This window comes from Micromys minutus (genome assembly GCF_963924665.1).
Source record: "Micromys minutus genome assembly, chromosome: 1".
Lineage (NCBI taxonomy): Eukaryota > Metazoa > Chordata > Mammalia > Rodentia > Muridae > Micromys > Micromys minutus.
The window spans coordinates 70,252,714-70,269,428 of NC_137969.1; positions in this window are offsets into that span (position 1 = coordinate 70,252,714).

The window sequence follows — 16,715 nt, forward strand, 5'->3', positions numbered from 1 at the left end:
TATTTAATCAGCCCAGGAAGTCTATGATTACAAATGTTTGACATATGCAAACTGTGTTCCTCCTTTCACTGCCCCCCACCAAAGGATGTGAAACCATTTGTCTTGTTCACCGGGCTTCCACAGCTGGATTCATCCTGTAGAACCACAGGCAGCAAAGATCCCCTTGAACTCCAAGGAGGGGTGGAGTCAGTGGTACCCCATCCCCCTGCTCCCTCAACACTTTACTTCAAAGCCATTTCCAGAAGCCAGGTCTCTTGCTTTCTTCCTCTTCTTTTCCCCTTAGCAACAAATACTTGTGGTTCCTCCAAGCCCGTCCTCTCTTTCCATCCTTAGATCTATTTCTAGCCTGACCAAAACTGAGCAAGAGTGACACTGGCGGAACAGGTGGCTGCCAGCGGAGGCAGCACGGATGCTCTGGACTAGACAATTTAGAGACGAAGATCTGGACTCCAACTCCAGCCCATTGGCTTGCAACCTGTGCGGAGCTCACCAAATTGCTTCAGTTGGACAAGCGAGTTGGCTCAGTAGGTTAAGGTGCTCAGCACCAAGCATGGCCAGAATCCACGTGATGAAGGGGAAGGATGGATTCCACCTCTGATGCATACCCAAGTGAACACACACGACATGAATAAACAAATATACGGGGTTTCCCCCTAAAGATCAGCAATATGTAAATACTTGGCTTTCCTTCAAGATAGCTTTCAGGACCAAGTCAATTGCTACCCTTGAGAGCATGAGTAGAAAACTCTTGGGACTCTTGTGTGAAAATCAGAACCTCTTACTTTGTATGGCAATCTCTTTTGTTTATTTTTATTTAGCGTGTATTGGTGCATTTATGTCTGTGTGAGGGCATCAGATCTTTTGGAACTAAAATCACAAACAGTTGTCAGCTGCCATGTGGGTGCTACAACTTGAACCAGGGTTCTATGGAATGGCAGAAAGTACTATTAACTGCTGTTAAGTCCAGCCCAAATAGATTGTTGTTGTTTTCATGACAGGGTCTCTTTATAACTCTGCCTGTCCTGGAATTCAGTCTGTAGACTAGGCTGGCCTTGAACTCACAGACCTGTCTATGCCTTCTGAGTGCTGAAATCAAACATTTGTTTGTTTGTTATTTATTATTAATGTAAAAGATCAATAAGTAAATGAATAAGTGTTTGTGCCCCACCCTTCTAACTCATATCTTGAAATCTAACCAACAGTATTGTGGTACTAGAAAGTAGAGTGTTTGGAGAAGTGATCAAGCCTTGAGAACTGAGCTCTCCTGAGTTGAATTAATGAATTAATATTCTTATTTAAAAACAGAATCAGGAGACCCCCATTAATTTCTCTTTCTTTCTACTATGACTAGAAAAAATAAATAAATAAAGCTTTCCCAGAACCTGACGATGAGGGCATCCTGATCTTGGCGTGTCTAGCATTCAGACCCATGAAAGACAAAGGTATAAGCTACCCACTTGGTGTATGGTACTTGAACAACCCAAGCAGACTTCAGTGAGGTTTGGCTTCTTTATCATCATCCTACATAGCTTTTTCCATATCTCATCCTAAGATGGAGCCCTCAACCCATGGAGCTCCCTCACAGTTACCTGCCAGCGTCCTTGACTTTGAGAGATAGTGTCCAAGATGGAATGCAACAGACTTAATCTCCTCACGTGACAGGTGAAAGTCAAAGTCCAGCTTTGGGAAGCAAATAATAAACAACAGTCAATGTAAAAGCTGCCTTACACTGGAGGAGGAAGCAGGACATTGCCTTGAGCCAGACGCCAGGTTGGAATATATATTGAGAAGCAGGCTGGCAAAGCAATATAAGCAAGACATCGTCTCTGGAAAGGGAAATCTGCATCATCGGTCCTGACCCTAGGACCAGCTCCATCCTTCCTTCCAAACATAGACGGCCTACCACCCCCTGAAAACTGAATGGGAAGAAGCACCGTATGCATCTTTCTAGCTTATGCTGCTGACAAGTTCTACCACAGACATAAAATTGCTATTTCTTTCTATACACACTTCCCTGTCCCACCTTGAGGAGGTCCAGCCTTCATGCTCTCCTTAGTTAAATGTTTTGGAGCCTGCTTTTTTCCAAGGTGGCTCAATATTATTTGGTGTTGAAGGGATGAATGAATTCCCTAAAGAATTCTCATTCCCACTGAATGCAGTGGTGAGCTATTCCATCATAGTCTCTCCTCTCATGACGGTTATACCTATCCTGCCAAGTTCTTGGATGGGGAGCTTCTAAGATTTCGCCACCTTATTATAAAGATTCAAGACCAGAAAAAAATTCATGTAAACTCAAAGGCTGCTCTATGTTCCATTCATAGATGGATGGATGGATGAATGGATGGACAGACTAACAGACAGAGAGACAGATTCCCCAGGACTCTGAAAGTCTGAAACAGAGGCTTAATCAAGGGCTTTGAAAACCAGCAGCCAAGAGATAAGGGTTCCTCAAGCTCTATCCTCTTTTGCTTTTGTGACTTTACAGAAAGTCGGGTTGTCCTAGGAAAGCCCACTTCCCAGGACTACCCACTTCCAAAACACTTGGCAAACTTGGGAGCCCCAAGCCTACATTGAAATTTGTTCATTCAGTAGAAAAACTACAAGAATTCATTAAAAGCTACTTCCAGCTGATTCATTGCACAAATAAAAATACAGACAAAAATGAAGCGAGGGAAGAAGAACATAGCGCAGGTCAAAACAGTTCCAATGACCAGAGAGGAGAGAGGTACAATGGCTACGGTACATTGTACATGTGCAAAATTGTCCCCAAACTGATACTAAATTCAACCAAATGCCTTTCCGTAACAATATAATTTAACAATATAACTAAAGTCATTTTAAAATATAATATATATCATATTTTTAAATTATAAAAATGAATTTAAAAAAAAAGAAAAACGTACTTCTAGAAATTGTATGCGACAATATGTGTGGAGTATTGCTACCAGAAAAGCTTGCAAACTTTGTGTCTAAACTTTTTGTACTTGGCGCTCTCTCTCTCTCTCTCTCTCTCTCTCTCTCTCTCTCTCTCTATATATATATATATATATATATATATATATATATATATATATATAGTGTATATATGTTCATGATGAATATATATATTCATCATGAACAGAGCTACCCTTACTCTCTGGCCCCTTCAGAGGCTGATCTGATGCCAAGGAGACCAAATCCTCTACAGGAAATCACTTTGTTGGCATGGACTGTCAGAGTCCAAGGTCTCATACTTACAGATACTATTAGTCAGCAAGATTCCAAGGCTGAGAAATTAAATCCTGAGAGTCAAGGGGAAGCTCAATCCTTTTGTGTACATCTCAGAAGAAACAATTATTCAGGTAGTTCCTAACTCCTGAGTAGCTCTCTGGCTTTCTGTCTCTGACGTGGTTGCTTATTCCCTTGGGCCTCTTGCCACTCTGATATCATCCTGACTTTCAAACAGAACGTGGACAGTAAGGAGATAGCTACAAGAAAAGCCACTGAGCATTCTCTTAGTGTGTGTCACAGTAACTAATTCTTAAACAACCTGGTTGAATATACATGTAAAGCCATGGAAAGCCAGCTGGGTCCTTTTTGAAAGGCTCACCTTCCACTGTGCCTCCTCAGGGCCCCTAAAAACCACACACACATAACCAGAGTTCAGTAACATCGCCCCCTAAAAACCATCACCTTAGATCATTTTAATGATGGGCAGTCACAGTTGACCGTAAATGAAACTGATTTTACACAACACAGCTACATTCTGGAAGATTTAACTGTCTCGTGTTCTTGTTTCTCTATCTTGCAGCATCCAGAGCGGAGCTGACAGATTCCCTACTGCTTGCTGCGGAGAACACCCACTCAAGGTCACAAAATTAAAAGATGAGATCTCACTTCCTCTTCCTGTCCTGCTGGGTTCCTCTTTTCCTTCCGGTCCTCGCTCCACTGCCACCTTCCTGCTAGACTTTCACGAGCAGTTCTCTGTGTTTTCTGGTGCATCTTGTCCTTCCAGCTGCCTCCAATCATGGGCCTTAGCACGGCTGTGAGTCCCTGAGCACCACGACCTCCCCTCGCTCTCCTTCCCGACAGAGCCAGCGCTGTGCTTCCCGCCTTCCCTTCTGAGCAGAGCAACAGCACTCACCGTTAAACGGACAGTACAAGAAAGACGCGCAAGACAAATGCTTGTCTTCCTGCAGTCCGTGCCCTCAAAGCATTTCAGATTTATAAATCCTGATCAGAGACTTTGGATGCTGCGGGTTTAAATTTGGAGACTCCTTTCCAGCCTGTATAAGCCCAACTATTAGGTCTTTAGTCCTACCCTTCCCTGAATCTGTAAAGTACCATCTCTATCTCTCATTTCTAGATCCCCCCCACACACACACTTTATGCACATTTATACCTCCTGCTTTCTCGAATTTTCAAGGCGAGGAGACGACTCGCTTGCTCATCCTCTTTCTACTCTATGATTCTAAGAGCATGTCAAAGTTTCTTCAAATGTATTTAGTGTGTTTGTTGCCAAAAGATGTATTCAAATTTACCTCTCTGGGTCATCAGAATTACATAGAATTTACAGTGACTCTGATAAACCAGAGGTGTTCACAGGGCAACTTTTTTAGTAAAAGAGCTTATGCATAGAAAATATCATCAACTGTCAGATGGAATCTCAGCACTCAGGGAGCAGAGGTAAGTTCAAGTCCAGCCCTGTCTACTCTGTGAGTTCTAAGCCAGCCTAAAAGGAACAACATATACATATACCACACACACACAGAGAAAGAGAGAGAGAGAGAGAGAGAGAGAGAGAGAGAGAGAGAGAGAGAGAGACAGAGAGAGAGACAGAGAGACAGAGAGAGACAGAGAGACAGAGGTTGGCAAAAATAATGAAGTCTGATGACACCAAGTACTCGGAAAGATGAAAATTAATTAGCTATATCATGAAAACCTGTCTCAAAAAAAGCATCATAACTATAACATCTTTATTTCCTAAAGCTATGCTAATCATAAAAGACTAAAACCAATCTTTAACACTGAGAAGTTCTATACCTTAAAACTTTGAAAGAAACCATCAATAAAATTAAAGCTATAATGAGAACATCCATTTTGATATGCATATTAAAGGATCAATAACAAATAATACTTGCTTATAAAGAATTTCTATTAATCAGCTAATAAGTCCAAGAGGAAAAGACAATCTAACAAGAAACTTTGCACGAATAAGTGAGAATTATACTTGAAAAAGAAATACAGCCAATTAACCTTAAAGAGCTATTCAATCACAGTGGCTGAGGAGATGGCTCGGTGGGCAAAGGGTTTGCTACACAGCCAGGAGGGCCTCAGTTTGGACCCCAGAACCCACATTTTAGAAGTCAGGTAGCCAGGTGCATTACAATGTGCTTGTAGCCCTGATGCTGGGCAGGAGGCAGGTCCCGGGGACTTTCTGGCCACCCAGCCTCCTCTTGGGTCAATGAGAAACCTTGTCCACCGGGCAGACATCCCTAAATCAACCTCTCGCCTTCCTAAGCATGTGCACCAGTAAGCATATCCCATGTTATCCCACACATTGGTTGACACATAAGCACATACTACACATTCACAACAGACACTCACACGAAGAGATATTCAGTCTCACTGAGAATTAAGAGACATGTAAATCAAGAACATTTAATTGGCAAAAATAATGAAGTCTGAAAACATCAAGTCTTTGATAGGATAAGGATTAATTGATCAATAATATATTGGTGATGGGGAGTGTTAATTGGTGCATTCTTTGGGAATAAGTTCAAACTACCTTATTCACGAATCTAATAACATTCTAATAAGCTAAATATTCACAAGAATAGTGATCCAGCAATTTGACTTTAGTTATAAACCCATATATCCAAATGAAATTTAGACACATCTATACCTAGAATATAGCAAATTGATTATAATTTTTAAAAAACAGAGGTTTTGAAAGATTGTTATGTGGTTAAGAACACTTGTTGCTCTTGGAGAGGACCTCAGTTCAATCCCCAGCACCCACAAGGTGGCTTACTCCAGTTCCAGAGGATCCAATGCCCTCTCCTAGCCTTTGTGGGCAGCTTGCACATGGCACATAGACATACTCTCAGGCAAACATTCATACACACAAAATAAGACAAAATGAAGTTTTAAAGCACCAGGGTCTAGGTTGTAACTCAGTTGGAAGAATAACTGCCTGGAATGTAAGGGACCTGGGTTCAATCTTTAGCACTGGGTGATGTCGCACAAGTCTATAATCCAAGTTCAAGGTCACCCTTAGCTAGATAACAAGTTTGAGGACAGCCTGGGATACATGAGACCCTGTCTCAATCATCATAATAATTTACAAGTAACAAAACCTACTAGAATCACTGAGCATGGCGGCATATACCTTTACTCCCGGGACCTGAGAAGCACACAGTACCTTAGTTTAGGGTTACCCGTGCTGAGATGAAACACCAGGACCAAAAACTATTTGAAGAAGCCAGCTGAAGCTGGGAAAGAGAATTGAGCGAGCAGAGGGAAGGAGGAGTTGGTGCGGAAGACACTGGTAGAGCTCAGTTGAGCCAGAAGAAGCTAAGCAGATAGGCTAGAAGCTGTTACAGTTTGGAGCCGCTAGTATTGGGGAGGGGGCTGTTTAAGCAGACTGTGGGGAACTGAAGGAATGGTTGGAAGACACATTTAAAGGGGCTGGACTGGAAACTGGGAGGAACAGTAGAGAAAGAAATTAAATTCAGGAATATCCCCCCCCCCATCCTTCTTTCTCTCCTATCTCATGTTAGGGGGTGAAGCTGGGGAGATAGGTGAGAAAAAGAAGAACCCACAAAGTATCAAAGAACAGCTACCGATAGGAGTAATGTAGAGAACAGAATAACTACAAATTGAGACACTGAGTGTCAAAGGGAAAGTGACGAGCCTGGGGCACTGAGCAGGTACAGGTCACAGCGATGGTGATTTTTGGTTGTCAACTTGACTACATTTGTAATTAACTAAAATCCAAAAATGGGGGACCACACGTATAAAAGATTTTTGCCTAATTTAAAGTAGGAAGTTCAATTCTAATCCAAATCTTTGAGGTGAGAAGACACATCTTTAATCCATAGCTTTTGAACTACGAAAACATCCGGGCCATGCCTTCTATGGGCAGCCTATATAAGGTCAAGAAAGATGGAAACTCTCTTCTTTTTGCCTGCTTGCTTTTGCCCTCACTAGCACAACCATTTCTTCATTATTAGAAGGACTAGTGGTATTGGAACCTACTTCTTTGGGATCTCAGCATGTACTAGGGACCATCTAAGATATCCAGCTGTTGGCTATACACTCCACTCAGTCGGCAGGGAACACCTTCACAGCCTTGGTCTCCCTTTGTAAAATGTGTAAACTTATAATTCATATATTTGCAAAGTTTGTAAACCTTCAAGGCAGAAAAGTGGTCAGTGCTTCAGCAGCCAAGTCTCTCCCTTAGACCTCACCTAACTGTCATAATGACATTTCCAGCCTAGGTAACTGTCAAAAAGGTCATCTCGAGACCCTCCCCCAACCAAATTATGTTAATTTTAGGTGAAAAGTCTGAACAGAAAAACCCATCAATCTCTGAGCTCCTCCCAGCAGGAACTGAAATCTCACCAGCCTTCACCCTGAAAATCTCCACCCTAAAAAGCTCTCTACCCCACCCCATCCTGAAGCCCCATATAAAGGCTGTTTCTGCTCAGTTCCCTGCTGAAGTGAAAATTTAAGAGTTCTTTGGAAAGTCAGTTGGATGGTGCTCTTGCTAGGGTAAACATGTGTAGAAACGTTTCATTAAAGTGGACCCAAGTGAAAGACTAAGGCAGACTCATGAGGGAATATTTTGCTGAAGCAGACACCAGAGAGAGGATGTTCTGCTAAAGCAAGCACATGAAAGAACATGTAATGAAGGAAGGATTCTCTGCTAACAACGTGCATGTATTGGTCCACCTTACATAGTGTGTAGTTGGGCAGCATGTGTCGGGACTCCATGGAAATGCTCCAGAAAACTTCTGGGACTGTGCTGCAGTTTGTTGCTGCTTCCAAGGACTTGGGCTGATTGGATGCACGTGCTGAGGCAAGACCTGTGCTGAGGCAAGGCACGTGGAGGACACATGATGTTTGGAGGGTATAAATAGGAGTCCACAGAGTGACAGAGACAGCTTGCTGGTACAGCGAGCTGTGGAGCACTTGTGGGTCTCTAGTCTTCGCTGATCTCTGCTTCCCTGAGAGAGGCACAGCCGAGAACTTCTCCTGATGTTCCTGCTGGTCCCTCCTGCTGACTTGAGCTGAGGCTCAGACCTGGCTGTCTCTGCTAGGTCATGTCACCACTGTAGCTAAACCAGCTCTACTGAACTGGACAGCTAGTGTGCCCATAAGGTATTTGCAAGTGGATCGAGCTGCCACTAACTGCTAACCAGAAAACTAAACTGCAGATTTCCGGACATCACAGATGGGAGTTGCTCCAAAGAACCTTTCTAAACAGGTCCACTTCCCCATATCCTTTCTTTTCTACTACCTCTGATGGGTGGTGAGTTACAAAAATGGTTAAGGCATTTTAAAACCACCATTAAAAATAAGAATTAAAAACATTAAAATTGCACCCTGCTGTATACTCCCGGGAGCAGAGGCAGCCACTCACGCCTCCACACCCTTAACCTTCCCAATAAATCTCTTCTAGAAGATTTGCTGCCTGGTGTGAGTCTGTCATCAGAAGAAGCCAAGCAGCAATGAAGAAAAGAAGGGAAGAAGTGGGCAGGGCTGAGGCTCCTGAACCCCTCAGCTCAGCTGGGGATGCCCTCCCATGGGAGCTGCAACCCCTCTGCTGAGAAGCTATTTTCCCTTCAGAGCTATTTGGTTCCTGGGCTCTCATACCTCAGGATTCTCTTCCACTGGAACGCTGTCTCACCTCAGTACTGTGTGGTTCCTGGGCATCTGAGTCCCAGGACACCTTCCCATCTGATCAGGAAGACTAACACCAGCCTTGTAAATTGAACAACTACTAGATTCCTGGACCTTCTGTTCATAGGCAGCTATTGTTGGATTAGCTGGACCTCAGCCTGTAAGTCATTCTAACAAATCCCCTTTTGATATATAGAGAGATTCACTATAGAATCTACTACTCCTACTGCTACTCTAGAGAACCCTGACTAATACAGTTACTAATAGCATTCTCCTTTGGGTTGTGGCATGACCTATAAGTGTTACAGGAAGGAAAGAAAGGAGGAAAGAAGGAATGAAGAGAGAGAAGAAGAAAGGAAGGGAAGATGAAGGTAAGGGCTGAGAACTGTTCTATCATACACTTCTAATATTTTTTCCAGCCATGAAGAATACTACCTCACCATAAATCATCTCAGGTAATCATTAATATTAAGTTCTTTTCCTAGAAGGTGCAAAGAATATTACTTATTTCTTTAAAGTTAAACTTAATTGTGCAATCATTCTAGACACAAAATACGAGCACGGTCGCTTTGAGGCCGGAGCCTTTGAGAAAGGCAAGGCGTCTGTCAACCTCTTTTCCAAACTCAATACATTCCTAAAATGTATAGCACTCACAGTGTCCCTGACCCTTCTTCCACTGTGACAAGAAACCTGAGATAATCAATTGCTAAGGAAGAAGTTTATTTGGACTACAGTTTTGAACAGTAGTGAGTTGGCACTGTTGCCTGGATCTGTGGAGGAAACATCAGGGTGAGAAACATGGAAGTCATGGTGACCACAAAGCAAAGGGAGAAAAGGAAGGAACCAAGCCAGGCCCCCAACACCTCCTTCAAGGGCACACCCCTTGTGTCCTAACTTCCTCCTCCCATACTTCATTTCTGAATGGTTCCACCCCCTGCCAGTAGTGTCACAGAGTAGCAACAAAGCCTTCAACCCAGAGTTTTTAGGAGACACAAAACTGTATAGTATGGTGCTATGTTTATGAGTGATAGAGAGATGTTAGACCAGCACTACTTCAGGGCTCCTTGGAAAGTTGGTTGGATGGAGTTTTGCTGGGGAAAACATGTGAAGAAACATTTATTTAAAGTGGACACAGGTGTGAAAGGCTAAAGCGGACTTGTGAAGGAACATTTCACTGAAGCAGACACAGGAGAGAGGATGTTCTGCTAAAGCAAGCACATGAAAAGACACGTGATGGAGGATTCTTTGCTAACGACAAGCATGTGTTGATCTGCCTTACATTGTGTAGTTGAGCTGCATTTGTCAACTACATCAAAGCTGTTTCCACTAAAGACTTGCTTCCAGGACTTTTCAAGAACAGCTTAGCTCCCCAATCCAGCCTTTCAGACTGTCATAGTCAGGATGTCAGCTAAGCCATGAGCTTTCTCAGCTCTCCCAGAGAGACTGGAAGGCAAATGATGCCAGCTAGCTCTCCTTTGACAAAACCAATTTTCCTCTTTCCCTTTAGGCTCCCAGAGGAAATTCTTTGCCCCAATTCAGCTAGAAACACACAAAAGAAAGTGATTGTCCAAGTCTCTTAAAGGGTTGGGATGGATGATTCTGGTAATTTTATAAATTATAGATAATTTACAAATATTGTAGTTTTAGACAGGAAGGAAACTAGAGAGCTTAGACTCAGAGATTTCAGTCTTTCCTTTCCTCTTCTCTATCCTTCCTTCTTAGGTAAAGGAAAGGGAGTGGAAGAGAAAAGAGGGGATATAGTAAAATCATAGAAATTAGAGGAATAGACAAATAGGGATAGGGTATCAAATTTACTCTTAAACAAAACATTATATAGCTATATTTTACAGTGGTAGAAATCTTTATAATTAATGCAAATTAAAGTTGTAATTTTACAATGGAATGGAATTTATAGATTTAAAGATTTTATTGGTGTAAATATCTTATATTGATACTGTTAGGGGAAGGATGAAGAGACTGGGGGGCATATGGCCCATGGAGGTGCGGTGAGGTCTGGGGGCAAGGGAGATGCCTCTGGCGGCCCATGTTGGGAATCCCTTCTCCCTGAGGGACCAGCCACACAATGGTATAGTACAAAATAGAGTTTATTCAGGTCATGGGAGAGTTAAGAGAGTAGTAAAGGGAGAGAGAGAGAGAGAGAGAGAGAGAGAGAGAGAGAGAGAGAGAGAGAGAGTAGAGGAGTAGAGGAGTAGAGGCCTGGCCATGAGCACATGGAGGGAGAGGGGGGAAGGGAAGGGAAGAGGAGGGGTAAATGGGGAGAGCAAGGCTGCAAGAGCACAAAAGCAAGAGAGAGAGGAGGGATCAAGCAGCTTCTTTTATAGTGTCAGGTCACTGGGGCAGAACATACCTGGCTACTGCTGGGTAATTGAGGGGTGGGATATACCTGGCTGTTGCTAGGTAACTAAGGGGTGGGGTTTACAGAATCCCAAAAGATACAAAATTTAAACTAATATTTTTACTCTTTGATAGGCATTGTATCTATACAACTCATCTAAAAATACAAGGCTTAGACCTAGTCCTTCTAATAACCTCCATTACAAACTGTTTAGGATGATTAAGTAACACAAGTTATGGGCCAGACAGTAAACTCGTGGTTATATTAGATTCTGATTTAATTATAAAAAAGTGTTTTTAATTTACTTAAATAAAAGTTACTAAGAATAGTTAAGGTGTAACAGATCAGATGTACTTGACATCGATAGTCTTCAAAAATGTCAAAAGTCCACAGAATATGACATTTAAGGCCATTTCATTATTAAAGATCATTTGACTAGATATGTGTCTGCTCCTGGTAGCACCCCTTCTTGGTTCAAAAAAGAAATTAAGCATCAATGGAGTTTCTCCAGTTTCTGTGAGATAGCCACTAGGCAATAATTGCTTCAGTTCATCTACAGACAAAAATACTATCCAAAAAAGGATACACTGTGCAGAACAGTCAACCAATGGCTTTGCCAAGACAGGGTAAGCAGACTTTCATAACTCTGCTTTACAAAGGTTTGTCAGATGATCCTAGGCCAGAAGGCTGAGGGCTGATGCTCCAGTGTTTTGAGGAGTAAGGACTGCCCAGGTAGTCAGATGTCTCTACAAATTGGTTACATTTTGGAAGCTATGTTTTGTGCTTCCTATATTTTCAGGTAATATTTAAGTCATTCTCTGATTTCTGATGGGGTTGAAGACTAGTTATAGTCTCACAGACAACCCATGTTGTTTAACATTGAGAGAGATGATATAGATTTGAGAAGATGACTTTCAGATGATAATACAAGCTAAAACCAGGACATAATTCAGGTATAAAATTGTAAGTTCTTTAAGTTAGGCTAGATGGTAGAGTGCTTTATCTAAATTGATAAATATGATGAACTGAGTGCTAAGTGTATCTTATACTTTATAGTTTACATAATTGTAATGTTTATGCTCAATTTATAACTGAAAGAAAAGAGCCTTCTAATTGGACAAAAGGGGGGAAATGTGGGTTACCCTGGTGCTGTTTATATTCTGATGTTAATTTTGCTTCCTCAAGAGGGGCTGCCCTGATGAAGAGTGGATCGTTTGTTCAGGTGATTTTGTGTGAACCTTCTCCTCATTTTACCTGGTCAAATAAAGGCTAGAGACTGTGATTGGGCAGTGGAAGAGAAAGGTGGAGTTAGAGGTTTTAGAGAGCAGGAGAGAGTAGGGAGTAAGAGGAAGAAAGAAGGAGGAAGAAGAAGTAGAAGGAAGATGGAGCAGAACCCCTTGATCTGGAGAAGCTGCAAGTAGCAAGGGATCTCATAGTTGGGGAATAGATTAGTGTAGTGGTAGATCTGCCCAATCTCGGCACACAGCTCATAAATATCATAACTGAGTTGTGTGTCTTTAAATGGGTTTGCTGGGGTTGGAGATTTACTGCAACATTTTCTTATAGTCCATATCCCCTAAAACTCTCATACAGCTGCTGTCTCTTGGCAGCTATCTCAAGGCAGAAAGAAGGTCTTATATGTTTCCAGCTGCACTGACGTCACTGATACAACATAGAAATTACATTTTTGAGGTCATCTTCCATTATTATCAGCAGTAGTGTGTCAGAGTATGCTGGGTGAAGTTAAGTCTCTGTCCTTCCTCACTGCCTCAGGCAGTTCCTGATTGGCTTTAATAAAAACCTGATAGCCAATTAGCTGGGCAGGAAATGGAAGGCTGGACTTCTTGGGAGGGAAAAGGGAATTCTGGGAAGCAAAAAGAAGAAAGGGTTTTTACCAGGACAGATGAAAGGAGGTGGACATGTCTACAGGCCTGGAAGGTATAGTTAGCCATATGGCTGGATGGGGCTAGATGATCAGGTTAACTTATCTGAGCCAGTAGAGAGTCTACCCAGCTCACACCTAAGCTCTGAAATATTAAAAGGTCTCTGTATAGTTATTTGGAGAACTAGGTGGTTAAGAAACAGCAGCTGCTGTATTATTTTCCAGCTTGAATTAATATATACAAAATATTATTATTCATTTCCTGTAGTATTTATGTCTGTTTATTTGTTTGTGGGTATGCATATAGACATGTGGAAGTCAGGACAGTCTGTATGAGTTCGTTCGCTCTATTCACCATTTGGGCCCCAGGAATGAAACTTAGGCCCTCGGGTTCAGCAACAAGCATCTGGCTTAGCCAACAGGCTGGTCCAAGGTCACCTCCCTGCGGAAATCCTTTCCATGCATTTTTATGCTTTTGCTTTTTGCTCTTTTTCTCTTAGTCCTCACATCACCCCCTTAGGTGGAGTTTACTGTAAATATTTGGTGCAAATAGTGAGGTTCAAAGAGATGAAACAGGAGGAGAGATAAGTTCTTTTCTCCGGATGATAGAATGCTTAAGTAGAAAGCCTTCGCTACAGCTGAAGATCAGTTATCAGACTGGATGAAAGAGGAAGAACATTTTACTGTATACAAAGCTAACATAGAAATCAGTTGTATCTAAGTAGCATCAGATCCTGGGCTTGAGCTGTCTTCAGCTTGCAGGAAGTTCTTCTTTCCACTGTAGCAACTTGCTTCGTTCTTTTTGAAATCTAAGACCTGTTGTTGGACTGTACTGTGCAGGATGAATCATAAATAACAGTATGCCACTAGACGAACTTACACCATCATTAGAGATAGAAAAGTGCTAAGTCTAGTGTTACAGAAAGTATACATTTCATTTAAACACTAGTCTTAGACCCAGATGTAGTTCAAATCTCTTTTGTTAGAGATATTATGGAGCTATGTAAATATATAGAGAAAATACTAGCTTAACAAGTTCATCCTCATAAAAGTTTCCTAGGAGCTGCCGAAGGAGCCATGTAAACAATGCAACAGCCATGCTATTGCACTAAGATAACCCTGTGCATAAGGATGAAGCAACACCTAGAGGAAGGAATCAGTTCCACTGGGGGAAAGTAGCAGTGATGCTCAGAAAATGAAGGAATGACACTGGGGCAGGAGAGATGGCGTACTGGGGTAGGGAATGGAGCACCAGGGAGATGGAGCACCAGGGAGAAGGAGCAAGGAATGGAGCATCAGTGAAATGGAGCATCAGGGAGATGGAGCACCAGGGAGATAGAGCACCAGGGAATGGAGCACCAAAGAGATGGGGCAGGTAATAGAGTACCAGGAAGATGGAACAGATAATGGAGCACCAGGAAAATGGAGCACCAAGAAGATGAAGCACCAGGAAAATGGTACAGATAATGGAGCACCAGGGAGATGGCATAGGTAAGGGAGCACCAGGTAATTAGTGTATACTAATTATGTACTTAATCTGTGGACCATTGTAACAGACTCTCAGACCTTAACACATCACCATGTTAGATACTCCAAGGCACCATCCTGATCTAATAGCCAATCACATGGACCTCTGTACCTGTGAAAATAAGAAAAAGAGACCTAAATCATAGTTTATAGTTCTGGAAAAGTCCCTAACCTTACCTTTGGCTGCTGTAGCTCTGCCTACTGCTAACTGCTTTTGGTAATTGAAGTATGTTAACCAGGATACAGCTTTTGTGCATAAAAAGCCAAGAACAATAAAGCTTGTGGCTACATGGTTTGATCTGCATGATTGATTCCCCGTGTAGCCCACCAGCCAGTTAATAAAAGCTTTCTATTAGCTATGGAGTCAGTTTGTTCTCTGAAAGAGTTACCTCCCAACACCATTGTCATTTGAAGATTAGTTAAACTACTCTAAAATTTTAATTCACTTACGGTGATGTTTATCTTTCCAAATACTACCCATCTCTCTCAAGATTCACCTGAGTTCACTGTCTTTCTTGTTAAGAGGACGAACAAGTGCCATGTGCCTTTTGGGGTCATTACTCGTCTTCTCTGCATGGGGAAGAAAGCAGGGAAGGGTATGTTCATAGCATTCAGAATGCTATGATGTCTTCGGCTAATAAGACAGCCTCTTATTATTCCTCCTATGGTCAGAGTGAGTCTATAATGTTCTTCTGAACTCTCCGTAAGACACATGATCAATTCATTTTCCACCCATTGCAGCCTGCTCTTCTATGAATGTTTGTGTTTTATTTTACTTCATTTTCATGAGTACCCCTGAGCTCTGAAGTATTACTAGCCAGTTTTAGTGACCAGGGTACTGAACACTGAAAGTTCAGGAACTTGGCTTGTGAGGCTCGAGTTGGACCTCTCCCAGGACCCCCTGAAGAAGACTCACAGAAGCAGTGATCGAAGCAAAAGCAAGAAGAATTTTATTGTTCCAACATGTTGGGGTCAACCTGCTTCAAGGGGAAGATGACCCTGACCAGATTCTAACAGGGGATTATATACAATCAGGACAGAACTTGAACAATGGTAACTAGGTAGGGTACTATGCACATTTGGTGGAGCAAAACAACTTTAAAACTGCCTCAGTGTAATGTACAGAACTTTCCAGCAGGGGGTGGTGGTTGGTTGGGAGTCACAGGTAGCTTTGTATGATAGTTTTTGGCTTGCAGCTGTTCCAAAAACTAGCTTTTTTTTTTTTTTTTTTTTTTTTTTTTTTTTTTTTTTTTTTTTCCTGGAAGGGAAGGGGTCTCTGTACTCAGAGGTTTGCGGTGGAATTTTCCCACTGGCCTTAGATTGACCCCCAACTCTGGCTCTTTCAGGCTGAGAGCATAGGGGATAAGCAGGAGAGTTGGCATTTGCGTTGGGGAAGCTTGGCTCTGGAGTTTACTCTTAGCAATCCCAATACCAGTCAGGTGTCTTAGGACAAGGCCAAGTTCATGTATACAGGGCAGAACAACAGGGAAAAAATGGAGTTTTATTTCTGTCATAAGGGGTGATTGTTGTATTGTTTAAAATAAATGCAAAGGTGGCACATATAAATGCTGAGCCTACACTGTGTAATCCAAAGCTCTTCTTACTTACGCTTGGGATATAAAGATTTAAAAGAAAAGTTAGCAAGATAAATGCAAACAGGACAAGAATGAATATATTCGCTTTCTGCTGTAACAAGCCCTTGAAAATATTCAGTAGAAACCTTCCTGAATTATAAATTTCTCCATTCAAGCTCTGGAAAATAAAGACCTTTTTTTAACAACTGGCCCTTGGGTCTGGGGATGGAAATAGGTAAGGGTTTCTTAATGTGGCTGGTGTTTTAGACGGCATAACCTGAGCCTGACATCACCAAACTCTGGGTTCACAGCTGTTCTAGCATTTTCCTTGAATGCTGTTTTCTATCTCTTGTTTTCAGAGGTATTTGAAGCAAGATACATCTAATTCAGAGTGTTTAATGATGATGGGTCATCCAATGCCTTGTGTGCTGGAGTGAAGGTCACTGGATATAACACTAAGCATGTGAGTCTATGTAGTGACCAAAGAAAC